Here is a 14050-nt window from a genome sequence, read left to right on the forward strand (position 1 = left end):
GACTTTCAGCTAAATGCAAAATACACCCAAGTTTGACTTTCAAGTTAAATGCAAAATTCACCCAAGTTTGACTTTCACTTAGGCCCTCTAGTTAGGCGTTAAGGAAATGAAGTGGGAATCAGAACGTAAAGGTGCATATAGAAACTACTTCAATTGAGTACATAACAGGGAGAAATGAGAGTACCAGCAGAGAAGGAAAGTGTAAGGCAATAAGAAGGAGAGAACTAACCCATGCAGAATGTGTTTTTTATTTTATTTATTTTTTATTTGGTTTAGCTGATTTAATCAACTTTACAAATACAAACTTATTTGTTTCATATTCAAAAGTTTACAATAAAATGCAATTCATAATTTGATACAAAGAATAAAATAAGAGTTTCCATTAAAAATTTCAGCTCACATATAAAAATAAAAGAAACATTCAGTTGCTATTTACATTCATTTGTTTGAAATTACCAATGCATTTTTACATATAACATTCTATTCTTTAATTTCATCTCGGATGGTTATTTCCAGAAAATGTACTATTGCATTAATTACTGTAAACTTTGTGCTTGTGAATACACTATGCCATATTTGCTTTCCTCTGTAACATTGTTTAAGCATAGCAGATTACTAAAGTGCTTTACGATACGATATGCATTTGGTTGTTGGCATGATACTATTACATGTTTTAGTGTTTCATTAGTACTCTTGCAATGCCGAAAGAGGTTCTGGTCAGGTGTTATGACTTTTCTGCGAGCCAAGATGTCTTTTGCTAGCCACAGATTCAATCTGAAACGTAAATATTTGTTTCTTATAAGGGGCATTTCAAAAAGTAACCTGACATATGACTTTTGTGTCCAAAATTATTAGAATCAAAATCTTTATAATTAAGGCAGTTTTCTCGATTTTTCATCCAATCCCACTGAAAATATTTAACTTTAGCTCATATGGGATTTTCAAGCAAAAGTGCTACAGTAATATCTGCTTCAACTAAGGTGTTCAGTACACAGTTTCGCCACCTCTGGGAGAAATCATGATTAGACGATATTAGTTGGTAGGCTACAATGCTCAGAATAGTATTAGTTTACAAACTTAGTAGGCATTCATGAAAAAAGGTGCACATTCACCACAGAACTCGAGCACCCAGTGAAACCAAACCTAACTCAAACCGGAGGATTGGCATAGGAGTACAGTTTGGGAGATATAATACCTTCTTCCAAAAACGAGAGTCAATGGAATTCCACATATTGTTTGTGTTGTATAGCATAGATTCTGTTCCATAAATCAAAGTTGGGATGACTTTTTGTTCGTAAAAAAGTAGTATATGGTGATACGTGTATTTGCCATGTTTGAAGACCAGAATCTTTGCTTGTGAGGTCAAAGTTAACACTTTAGACTGGATAGTAGCGAGGAATAACTTATTTCCTACACTATCCTAAATTGACACACCCAAATATTTATACTCTGATGTCATCATCATACGTTCATTCTGAGGGGTCCAAATACAGTTACTTATTTGAGTTGTTCTTGAGTTCTTACATACTGGTATTTATGATTTTTCTATGTTGACTGTAAGTTTGTTTGTTTCAACATATGAAGACAAAACGGGCAGTAGGTTTTGTAGGCCTTTGGGGGTCTGAGGCATCAAAACAAGGTCATCAGCGTACAGCAGCCAGGCTATACGCTGACTACCTAGCTCAGGAGCATCAGAGACAGTTTTAAGGAAGGATTCTCCCATGTCCACAATGAAAAAATTAAATAAGACTGATGCCAATATACACCCTTGTTTTAAATCCAAAAATGTTTTAAATGATGTTGACAATAGTCCTTCTTGGGTCAACCATACCTGTCAGTGTCAGTGTCAGTGTGTAGCAGTTTTATCAGTGCTAGAAGAGAAGGCGGACATCCAAATGATTTCAATTTTTGGAATAGCAAGGCTCTATCAATAGAATCAAAAGCCTTTCGAAAGTCAATAAAGGCAAAATACAAAGATTGTTTGCAGATGGCATATTTTGAGTTAATCATGTTTATAGCTATCATATGTATAGCTATCATGTTAGGAGTGGTGCCTAACCCACTGACAAAGCCTGACTGGAAGGGATCCCTTTTAAAGTTTTTACTTGACCAGTCATTCAGGTCTCTTAGTATGATGCGACAAAAGATTTTTCCCAGTGCATCAAGCAAGGATATAGGTCTATAACTGGCGGGATCAGCATGATCACACTTTTGATAGACTGGGATGATAATTTAGTGTTTCCAGGAAGTTGGGATTTTTTGAGAGGAAAGTATGTTGCTAAACATGTTGAACAATATATCTGCCCAAATTTCTGGGAATTGTTTTAGAATCAGGTTCGACAAGCCATCGGGACCAGGTGCTCGCGACTGACTGGCATTATGTATATAATACAAAATATCTTCTCGGTCATATTTCATATCGAAAAGATTAGACCCCTCAATTACTGTGGCATTCGCAGATAGATCCACAGATGAATATAAGTTTGTATAATATTTAACCCAAGCATCTTCGCTTACATCGTTGATTTGGATAGCTACCTGGTGCCCGGTTGTTGCCTGATTAATCATTTTCCATGATTGGGCAGAGTTTTTACTCGACAATATTTTCACCATGTTACTGCCTTCGTTTTGGTAGAGTACCGATTTCATTCCCCTTAGCCAATTCTTATATTGTGTTCTAATATGGGTTAAGGCTACTGTTCTCTTGTGGTAACTTCTCGGCTTCTCTTTTTTCCCGTCTAATTTGAGTTTTCATTGTCTTAATTTCATGATTGAAAGTACGTAAGTGTGGCGTTTGTTTTGTCTTTTGCCTCAAAAATTTGGCTGAAAACATTTACATTAGTTCAGAATATATCACATCTGATTTGGATTTCTCGTTCATCTGAAACTCATAGTGATCTTTGAACGTTTTTAAGGATGTCTCATTCCAAATCTATCTGTTTTGAGCTAAATTTACAATAAATGTACCTTGGATGTATTCATTTTTCCTATCTTCCAACATGCCTTCAGGCTTGCAAGTTGCATTCAAAATGTTATGATCACTCGCATCAGAAAGGGATACTTGAAATGATTGTATTCGGTTCAAGAAAGCTACATTCACATAGATGTAATTGATGATGCCATATTTGTGCCCCCTATGCCAGGTGGGCTTCGGAGGGATGTCCGACGATAAAGATCCATTTAGCATGAAGAGGTTTCGATTCTCAATAAATTTGGACCATTTTAGTAATCTCATTTTTTCTATTTGGCTATTCAATTCTAGACAGTGTAAGTTCAAATCACCAGCTATAATTATATAGTTGATTTTAGTCTCTTGGATTATCAAATCTAACGCCTTATTCATACATTCAATGAACCTGTCGTCGGATATTCCTAGCAGGTTCAAATATACATTTATGAGTGCATAGCCGAGCCCAATTCTAATTACTTTGATCATTTTGTCAGAAATCCCCAGAAAATACTTGACCACGTAGTGTAGCCGGAGATTTCTTCCCAACAATGCTACTGACTGGCCGCCAAATAACAGACAGTCTGTGGCATTCTTTGAAAGATGGAAATCCACGAACCGCCAGGGGATCCCAGAAGACGCCCAGAGAATCAATCACAAGGTGATGCCAGCAACTCCAGGACCCTGTGAAAAACACCCTGATTAAGTAACAGCACAATGCAGTATATTCGTAGAGTACTATAAGTAGCAGAACCAACCTCTAATGGTAGGAAGAAAGGAGCCGGTAAGAAGTGCAGGGAAAACTATCCTCCTTAATTCTGTGAGAGAGCAAACAAAAGACAATAAAATAAGTGGTGGAAGTTCTAAACTTTCAAGAAATATGTGCAATGTGAATTATGTACCTTACTGTGGACCCAAGGAATGTCAGCATGGAAGAACAAGGAGTAAACAGCCCAAATGTGCCTGATGACACGAGGACGCCTTCGTAGAGTCTCTAGTTCCAAAGGGGAGGACCCAACGAAACGAGGACAAACAGAAGCACACCAAGCAGGCAGTCACTAGTCCATGGTGTACGACTGGAGGGAAACGGAATAAGGGCTGATGTTACACTGGGATATAAGCACTTAAATTGGAAGGTCGTAGTGAAGGTTAAGTCAAACAGGTCCGGTACACCGTAGTTCGTGGGAAGCACAAGAGACGCTGCATAGAAACAAACAGCACATGAAGCAGACAAGGGAGCAGCAAGGTAATCCAAAGGAAACGTTCCAGGGTCAAAATACCAAAGTTCCAATAATATCCAGGCAAACAAAGCAGACAAGGAGTAGGCAGGAGACCGAATCCAAAAAACGAAGTCCGAGGTCGAGACAGCAGAAATCCAGATAGTTCAAAAAACAGGAAACAAAGCACACTTCCGGATAATCAGAAGCGCGGAACCCATGGCAATCGAGCACTAAGTAATGCAAAGTCACATGACATGGATGCAAACTTGATGACGAACAATCACGGGCGCCATAGTTTCCATGCCAACCGCCAGGAACTACCGTAACGTCCCGTAGGCTGAGCCCTCTGGGAAATGTAGTGCAAATCAGGACTTGGTGTAAAACGGCGAAGGTTCTTATGCCGAACGAGTCGCTTAGCCGTCAACTGAGGTCTGGGTGAGATGAGTGTGTGTTTACTCATAGTTTGTGAAGTATCATGTAAACTAGCAGAGCCCGTGAGACCTTGTGTGCGTGACTGGAGTCTAGTGGTAGGTGGATACCTAACACATTTGCACATACGGATTTGGGCAAAACCACATTAAAGATTTAGTAAATGAGCTTTGTTTGATAGCAATTAATAAGCCCAATACTGGCCGCCCAGTATTGCCCCTTTTTGCAGGATTCAAGAATATGTCATAGTTATTCTATGATGAAAGTGTCATTAACCATGTTTCTTGTAATAATACAATATCATGGCTCTGCAAATTAGAGGCATTATTATTTATTATGTGCTTGAAGCCTCTTGTGTTCCAGCTGGCCAAAGTTAATGTGGTTTGTTCTTGTGGAGATAGATAGCATTGTGCACCTTGCTGATTGCAATTGCAAGTCTGCTTGACTGTTACTTGCTTTTGCGTTGGTTGATATACTACAGATTGATTAACTGTATTGGATAAGGTGCTAGCTGACAATCCTGGCCCAGGTAGAATCTCAAAACCCAAATCATAAAGCTTTGATTTCACAGTCCAAATCGAATTCAGAACAACTCTGGAATGTATCCACAGATTCACTGAGGTTCTATTGAAAATTTCCGTGAATTCGACCTGTTCAATATCTATTGAGCCTATATCTTCCAATGCTGGGATCTCACTAAAGATAGCCAAGACAGATGTACGATTTAAGTTGTATTGCATTACTGGTGGAGGACGGTATGACATTGTAAGAGAGTGGACTGCTGGACGTTTTGCTCGGGCAATCTTTTTCTTTGATTTTTGAGAATTATCTGCATGGGTCAGATTCGTTGCCCTGTTTCATTCGTTCCCTCTTTCAGCAACTGTGATATTGTTAGTTTAATCAAGTTTATTATGTCTGGGCTATTTAATGATTGGACTGGATAATCATTATATTTAGTTCCCTTTGTCCCCTTAAGCAGATCTTGATCACTAATTTCTCTATCTTGTGCTGGTACCGGTGTGTTTTGTTGTAATTGCTTTTGCAGCTGTTTATAGATAGATTTCCTGTTTATTCAGTTCTTTATTATCATGTTTCGGAACTTTTAGACAGCTAGAGGCTGGTTGGGCTGCCATGTATTCATCTACAGCTTGTCAAATTTCGCTCCGCCGAGCACTTAATCTTTGTCTTTCAAGATCAGGTTCATTGCATAAGGCTGATGTAATTGGGTGGCGAGATGGGACTGCTCCATTTTGTGTACGTTTAGTGCTTTCCAACTCGTCACTCGAAACTGCATCCACTAAAGCATTAAGTGGATCATAAGATTCTATTTGACCACTCTTATCTAGAGATGTTTGCAGATTTTTTTTTTGTTTGAGTCTGAAGCAGATATTTTTTTGTTATTGCTTTAGATGCTATAGTAGCTGTGGAGCATGGAAGAGTCAGGTTTTTTACAAATCGCTTTGGTTGTGATGAAGACATAATTTTAACACTGTATATTTTTACTCCTCTTTGTAAAATCAGGTTTGGGTTGCTTTGATTTATTATTTATTTCTGGTTCATTTGTTGTTGCTCCATCAAATAGAGCGTAATTCACTTTTTCCTGCCTTAAGGCGAGATCTCTATCATTCAAGCACTGAATGTATTTATAATTTTCATCATTAACTAAATCAACTATGGGCTCCAGGATAAATGGCACTGCATGATCTTGCAAATTACGTCCATAGTGTGTTTCAATCTTTGAATCAGTTTGAGCACTTGCTGAGACTTTTACATTTGTTGGAATAGACATAACCGCTAGGGTACCCCCATTATTGATGGCAGTCTGCTGCCATGTTATAATGTGGTCTAATTGCTGTGTTTGCAGGTCAACTTTTAAACACAACGTTTCAAACAACTTAGCTAAGGAGAGAATCACAGAGTTCATAGATGTTAAAGCTATTTCTATTAAGCCATTCGTGTTCTCTGTGTGCTTGGTCTCATCTAGATATATCTGATTTGTCTTAAGTTTTCTTGGTGTAGGTGCAATGAAGGATAGCTTTCGAACAGAATTCATGTCACTGACGTTGGTGTATGAAACTGGTGACTTAGACAGATTTTCAGATAGAGTATGTGATTGACGCATTTAAATCTAGGTCAATTACTGCTAGATCAGGAGAAACATTGTTCTTTGCTAATTTGGGGAGGGTAATACCCGGTCCAGTTAGCACATTACAAAGCAATACACTGTCTGTTAATGAAACATTTTTGTTTGCGAATATCACTGAAAAATCAGGGGCAGTATTATTTTTTACATCTGCATTTTGTTGTTTTAGAGCAACATGATTTGCATTTTCACTCTTTTCCATCATCTCGTGTGCCGGGCGTTCACCGTATGACAAGCAGGAGCCGGCATTTTTGTTGTTGTTGGAGCTGCACGTTGCAACTCTCCTTGATTAGCCAGTTGTGAGGTTCCATGCGTTGTCAAATCTTGGCAAAAAGGGCGGATGTCCATGCCTAACGATTTATCGATTCCGTGGTTTACCTTGGAATCTAGCAGCCCCGTGCGCGGTGTGGAGCTTAACCACGTTCTTTTTAAGGGACATTGCGGAGATTGTACCACAGAGGTTGCCCCATTTGTACGGTGCACCACCGTCACCGGCGGCATACCTGATTTTAGCCTTGTCAAGCTCTGTTTCATTTTATGATTATATTAATGGCTCCAAGTGTGAGCAATAGAAGCAAAGAAAACACATTATGTAACACAAAAGAAGGAATTTGACTGCAGCCTGCAACAAACGCGGCTAAGCGGCCAAGCGGGACTTGAGGGGACTTGCTTGGGTGCGCGTGCTCCAGTTTATATATCTCCTCCCAAAACTGGTTGCCACGAGCCTATATAAATACAGAAAATACGTATGAGAAGGGATAGTGGCACTTTCAATGTTATTAAAATAAAGTCTTTGGTGAATGAATTCACCTGCTGGTCTGTGTAGTCCAAATACATCCTTCTTGATTCAAAGAAGTTCACCAAAGCAGCAGAGGAGCAGCAAAGTAACGCGGCCAAGCAGGACTTGAGGGGACTTGCTTGGGTGCGCGCGCAGAATGTGGTAAGGGAGTAATGTTAGTCCAGTAGTCCAGGGAGAGAAACCTCAAGGAGGGTTGGGCTGTGGCAGAAGTCTCATGTAGCGGCCTGTAAGCGGACATGGAAGCTGACAGGGGCCTTAGAAGTGGGCCTTGATGTAGCTGGGCCGGCTCCCTGCCTCCTGGTTGCTGTGATTGGCCTTTGAATGCCAGGCAACCAGTGGGAGAGGGAGTGAGGCACACGCAGGCAGCCCAGAGTGTTAGAAACAGTGCAGCCGTTTTAGAAGGCCAGGCAGCTGTGGCAAAGTGGAAATAAAGTTCAATAAATTCCAAAAAACACACTCACACTTGAATGCTGGGCAGGGGGAAATCAATCCTGCAAGCATCAGGCTGCTTGCACTTTCAATCAGCAGATTCCGAGTTGGAAATTCGTGCAATGTCGCAATGTTAATCATAAATTACAATGGGCGTACCCACGTGTACACCGTCCCCACACATGGGTGGTGGGGGCTAATCAATATCTGAGTGCTAAATTCTCGACCAATCACATAATTATGCCAAGGGGACATGCCCTGAGTCACTTGCAATCACAGCCTGCCCTTCCCTCTGATTGCACTCCATCTTTGTGATTAAGGGGACCAACGAGCAGACACTGCATCTAATGAGCCGCTCGCTCATCCTCTGAGGCTCTGGTTATCAGGTTTACAGAATCTGGGAGAGGATTCATTGTTTTCTAGAGACAAAATGTAGAGGTCTGGACAAAAGACAGGACACGGATTGTGCTCACGGGTGTTTATTAAGACACCTCCTATAAAATCAGATCTGCGGTATTTAGAGTTCTGGGCAGGGCTGGGGAGTTTACTCAGCGCGGAGCAGTCCAGTCATGTTGTTGGGTTCACTACATATAGGTGTGCTGCATTCAAACACTCAGGACAGCCAGAGCACCCAGGAGGCTGTCCTCAGCCTTGATATTATGCTCTAGCTGACTGGGGCCTATGTAGGCAAGCCCTGCTCCAGCTTTAGTCCTCTGGCAGAAGGAGCGCTGGGGCTGGCTGACTGCTGCAGCCTCTGGCAGGTTCTCCACTTCCACTGTTTTTGCGTGCTTCTAACTCCGCAAATCTCGCAAGATCATGTGTGCGTGATCTCGCAAGACGGATTCTCCACACAAAACAACTGCACAATATTCCTTTTGATGGCGTTATGTTTACTTTGGTCTGTTACACAATTACCCTCCATTTCCAGGACGCTGCCTAATCTGATTTTATCATGCCCTTCATTTTCGTGGTCTCTACCATTCTCCCTTGCCGGTGTGTTCAAAGGATACCCTGAAGCCACACGGCGCACAGAGCCATGGCACTTGTGTTTCTGATTTGTAGAAGTGAACACAGCCTCAATTTATTATGTGGGTGCATCTGCGATACTGAGAACTGTGGCATTTGTAGGGACATTGGTCAACACATGAATGTTAGCATGTGCCACACTTAGATGTCATCCTTAATTTTAGCTTTCGTCACATCTAGACTGGATTATGAATGTTAGCATGGGCTACACTTAAATGAAACTGTGAGTGATGACAAGTGCCACACTTGGATGGAATAGTGAATGATATCAAGCATCACAACTAATCACAATTGCAAGGACAGCAATGCCAACTAACCAATCCACTAACAACTTCAGCCCTCTGCATACACCTCTCAAACTCTAACCAAACACAACCACAAGCCTAAACACAGCAATTCGCACAAACTTCACTACACTGCAATAACACCCCAAGCCCAGCCAACGGACCCACCGGGCTGAGGCTGCCAACAGCACATCACTGCTCTCTTGCACTTTTCCAGCTTATTCCCACTAACTAACCCCCCTTCTCCCTTTTTCAGAGCCGCCAGAGAGCCAGGGGACCACTCCGGTGGTGATAGTGCATGGTACAGATATCCTTTAACATTAACGTTAACATTTTGAAACCAGTGCTTATGCAGTTAATTTCAGACTCAGAACGACACGTTGTTTTAATTTTAATCGACGAGGGTATACCTACAACTAGCGCCACTCTGAATAATGCCCGCGGGATGGCGGTGTTGTTTTGTTATTTTTTTTATTGAGGTGGTGCTCAAATGTCGTCTGGATATAGAACTCCAGTGATGACAATTCATTTAGAAAGCTACAGCATCTGCAAGATATCACGTTGCGTCAAGTTGGAAACGCTGATGTTAGCAGAAACAACATGAGCATTTCCCAATATTGTGGTCGTAAATCGTCATCATGAAATATGTGTTTTGCATCCTACAAATCAGTTCTAAGATCACATTGGAATCATTAAATAGACACAATAGGAACAGATTCGCTTTTATCGTGTGTTCATAAACTGAGACATATAAGCTGAGATAAACGCCATACATCCATGCAAAACAGCAGTTTTGTAAAAATGCTAAATAACTAGAATTCAATTGATTCCATTCGGTGTAGTTAGGGCATCTCCCCAACAATGGGAGCCTGCGCTACAGCTCGGCAATACAATAGCGTATTCAGCTATCCACACTAAGTCAATGCTGAACTTTAAGCAACCTGGCCTGCCATTAAAATTAATTCGAGAGCGTGAGACACTTTTCGACGGAAATTATTTAGAGGTTTTATTATACTGATAAACGTGTGTTTGCAATTGCAGAAAGTTTCATCTTGCAATATATGTTTTATAAGGCTGTTTGTTACAGAGAGGAACACAATGGCTTAATCAATACACACTGCCCTGTGGGCACATTGAAGACACGGGAAAGACACTATCATTAAAATGAATTACAGACAAACACTTACGGAGCAAAACAAGTATTTTGTTACTTCTATTCTTCATAGGTGTTTTTATGTAACTTGAGGTTTCCAAATGCATAGGTTGCAAAACAGATAAACTGATCGACACTATTTTTAAGCACCTGTGTGTATTCATAGGAGATATTGCTCAAGATAGACTTATGGCCCTCCGTGAACCTGCTTGTTCAAGCTCTAGTTAGGCTTGCGAGTGCTCTTCAACTTTTTTGGATGCTCGCAAACTTGCCTGTCTCCCAATCACGACTCTAGAGTTTAAGATTCATGTCAATGATTGGGGATACACCGTAGACTATGAGAGCCCCCAAATTTCAGAAGAAAGCTTGATGAGGGATGAAAGAGTCAGCTTCATGTTTTCTCGTGAGTTTTGTAAGAGGTACCACTACAAAATATTTAACTGAAAAAATAGATGGGGGGTTTAGTTGGGGTATTAATTAAAGTGGGAGATGTAGAGGGAGCAGTGGGGAGGGGTCTTTCCACCATTTAATTTAGCTCAATGTGTTGTTTTAAAATCGAGGTTATCTACTTCGAGGTAGCTATAAGCTATTATGCGAAACCAATGGGGTTTGCAGGTATGGTTATAATTATTTTTATATATTTTTTTATTTCTATTTTTCACTGAGTCACGACAGATTTTGGAACAGGGATGAGTGTAAAGTTTGAAATATGGCACTGAATAAAATGAATTTAAGATTCTGTGCGTCATACTTTTGACCATTCATTATATAATGGGCCCACATGGATTGCCTACCGTTTGCCTACAGTTTTGAGGCATGTGTGCAAGGTATTTGTCCACATGAAGGTATTTAGCCAATATTTGGACCTTAATCATGGGATACCAGATATAATTGATGGGTAGAGAGATAGATTAGATTGATCTATTTATTAATATAATTGCGAGTACTACTGAGTGAAGGGAGACAGTAAGCTATTTTAATTATTTTTAATTATTGGTTTTTACTTTTAGAATCTGTTAATGTTCTTCCGATCCTGATGAAGACTTATATATTTTGTCAAGTCGAAAATATTTACCAACTGGAAAGCCCGTGTTTTAAAGAAGATATGCATTTATGGGCACCAATAGTTGATACTTTATTTGGAATGAACTACTGTTAGATGTATATGTGAAGAGATTTGGAAATTAATTGTACATTTCTCTGTTGTATCTCAAAATAATTTAAACATTTCTTTTAGGGATTTATTTAGATTGAATGAATGAATGTTTGGATGCATGTTTTATAGAATGTTTTATAACCATATTGATTAAAATGTGTAATGTTTTTGTATTTAAATCAAAATAAAATGAAATAATGATTTGATTTGTTTAGCTTTCTGCCTTCCTTCTCTTAGCTAGTCCCGCTCTCCTAGCACCACTTTGTATTTCATTGTATGCTTCTACCTCAAGGTGCCAGTGACTGCTGAGGTTCCCACTTTGAGTTTTGCGTATGAACATCTTATCTGCCATGCCTTTCACCCACTCTGCACTGTACTGTTAGAGCTTGGGCATGTGTTTTGGCAAAGTCTTACCTACCTAAATGCATCAGAGGAGTAATGTCTCCCAATGTGACTCAATTGACTGTCAATACCTACCAGTGTTTACAAACATTATTTTTATGAAAACAACAAATATGAGCGCTCTCCAACAATCGCCAGTCAAAACTTCTATTTTTCAATACTCTCATTCTACCTCTGGGTCGGTACCGACAGTTTCTCTAGATAGACGCTACATCTCCTTGACCTTTTCTCAATTCTCTTTACACAATTGTCACTCTTTGACATCTTAATATACCACAAATACACAAACGGACACACTAGTCGACTCTCCAGATTTATCCTCAGTGATGGCTCCTCTTATATCTGCCCCTAATAATATCCTGATCACAGGATTCGAATTTCATCTTATGCAGACCTGTCCGATACGTGGCTTAGGTTAGTTCGACAGAAGTGTATGACAACTCCTTCTAAAACCCCTTGGGTTAGGATTACTGGACCTTCTCTCTCTCTCTTATTTACACATAAAAAATCACTTGTTACTTTCCCCTGTTAATTTTTCCGGTTACTTTTAAACTACCCGTTACTTTTAAATGACCACAACCCCATCCTCTCTTTTTGCCATTCCCCTTAGTCTACTCACCATTCACTCATTCAGCTTGAGGCCTTTGGTATCAACATCCCCTCCAACGGACCACTTTGGCCTTCCGTCCACAAAGTGCCTGTGGAAACCAGGAGAGATTTTGTCAAAGAGGGACCGGTCCCACCATCTTGATTTTCTTGCAAGAATTCCATATCAGCCGCTCTCCACAGGAAACCTCATGATCTTCTGGCTAGATGGCAGAGGGTACTCGATCATCCGAAACACTAGAGTCCTAATGGTCAATGGGTCTTGCTACCAAACCATCCGACATGCTACCAAGTGAACCCTTATTGTCATTTTAATTAAGGTAACATATTGTACGATGGATGGGATGGAGAATAACTCTCACACCAAATAAGAAGTCTGGCTCAGGAAGTTGGCAAAGTGTGTGTTTTATTCTCAGTTGTCTAAAACAGGGAGTACAACGGACATAAACGGACATCGCACAGCCTGGTCTCAATACATTTAATAAAAAAACATCACTTTTATAGAAAAAACTCATCATACATGACATCATACTATGTGACAAACTAAAAAAACCTTCATGGGATTGTTTTTGGAATAAGCAGAGTATCTAAGTATACTTCCTATAAGGGATTGGATTGTTAGTGGGTCTCTAAATCAGGTGGGCAACTAATGTTCTCACTTCGTGCAAGTCATCTTTGACAGTGATTAGAAACACAATATCTCATTGGCATCTAAACTATAAGGCTCTTCATTATATGGCATTCTACAATTGGTTGGCACGCTTGTACCTTTCTGGAACATTTGATTCTCTAGCAGCACATAAGCTGGTACCCCCGGTGCTGGTGGGTGGACTTGACTGTGTCTCCCCACCCAATTAGCCATCATCTCTCATCACTCATGCCGTCTGCCATTCAAATTGTCTTTGAACTTGGTCTTGTGGTTGCTTCTTGCTCCTGGGGATATAAGGGATTGTGAACACATTCTTATCAAGGTTCAGGTTTGCATGCCCACATCTATTTCCATCTTGGACTCACGTGATCAGAGACCATGAATCAGCCCATTTTATAGCATTTAATTGTCCTGAATAAAGAAACTTGGCACTCATGGTGTTCTCTCTTTGCAATTTAACAAGGGATGCCTCTGTGTTCTCACATTCACTGTTTTTCAAGGACTGATAACCAGTTTTTGCTGCTTTTGCTTTTGACACCAGGCCAAGCAGTCTTCCTTTGGTCCATCTTCATGCCTCAGCTTATTTCTTTGCTGCAAAACAAACACAGCTATTAAGCCTCCTTTCTTCATGGGTTGAGTTTACTACAATTGTGACATAGAATGTCCAGATTATATATATTTATATATATATTGTCGGCACTGCCTGCAGTCTATTCACTGCGTATAGCCAGCCTTTATGTTTACTTACTCTACTTGCTTTATAGCATCAGTATAGTTATAAAATGACTTGCATTTTCTGCAGTGCTT

Source organism: Ambystoma mexicanum, chromosome 10, assembly GCF_040938575.1.
Source record: "Ambystoma mexicanum isolate Mex_15411 chromosome 10, UKY_AmexF1_1, whole genome shotgun sequence".
In the NCBI taxonomy this organism is placed as follows: Eukaryota; Metazoa; Chordata; class Amphibia; order Caudata; family Ambystomatidae; genus Ambystoma; species Ambystoma mexicanum.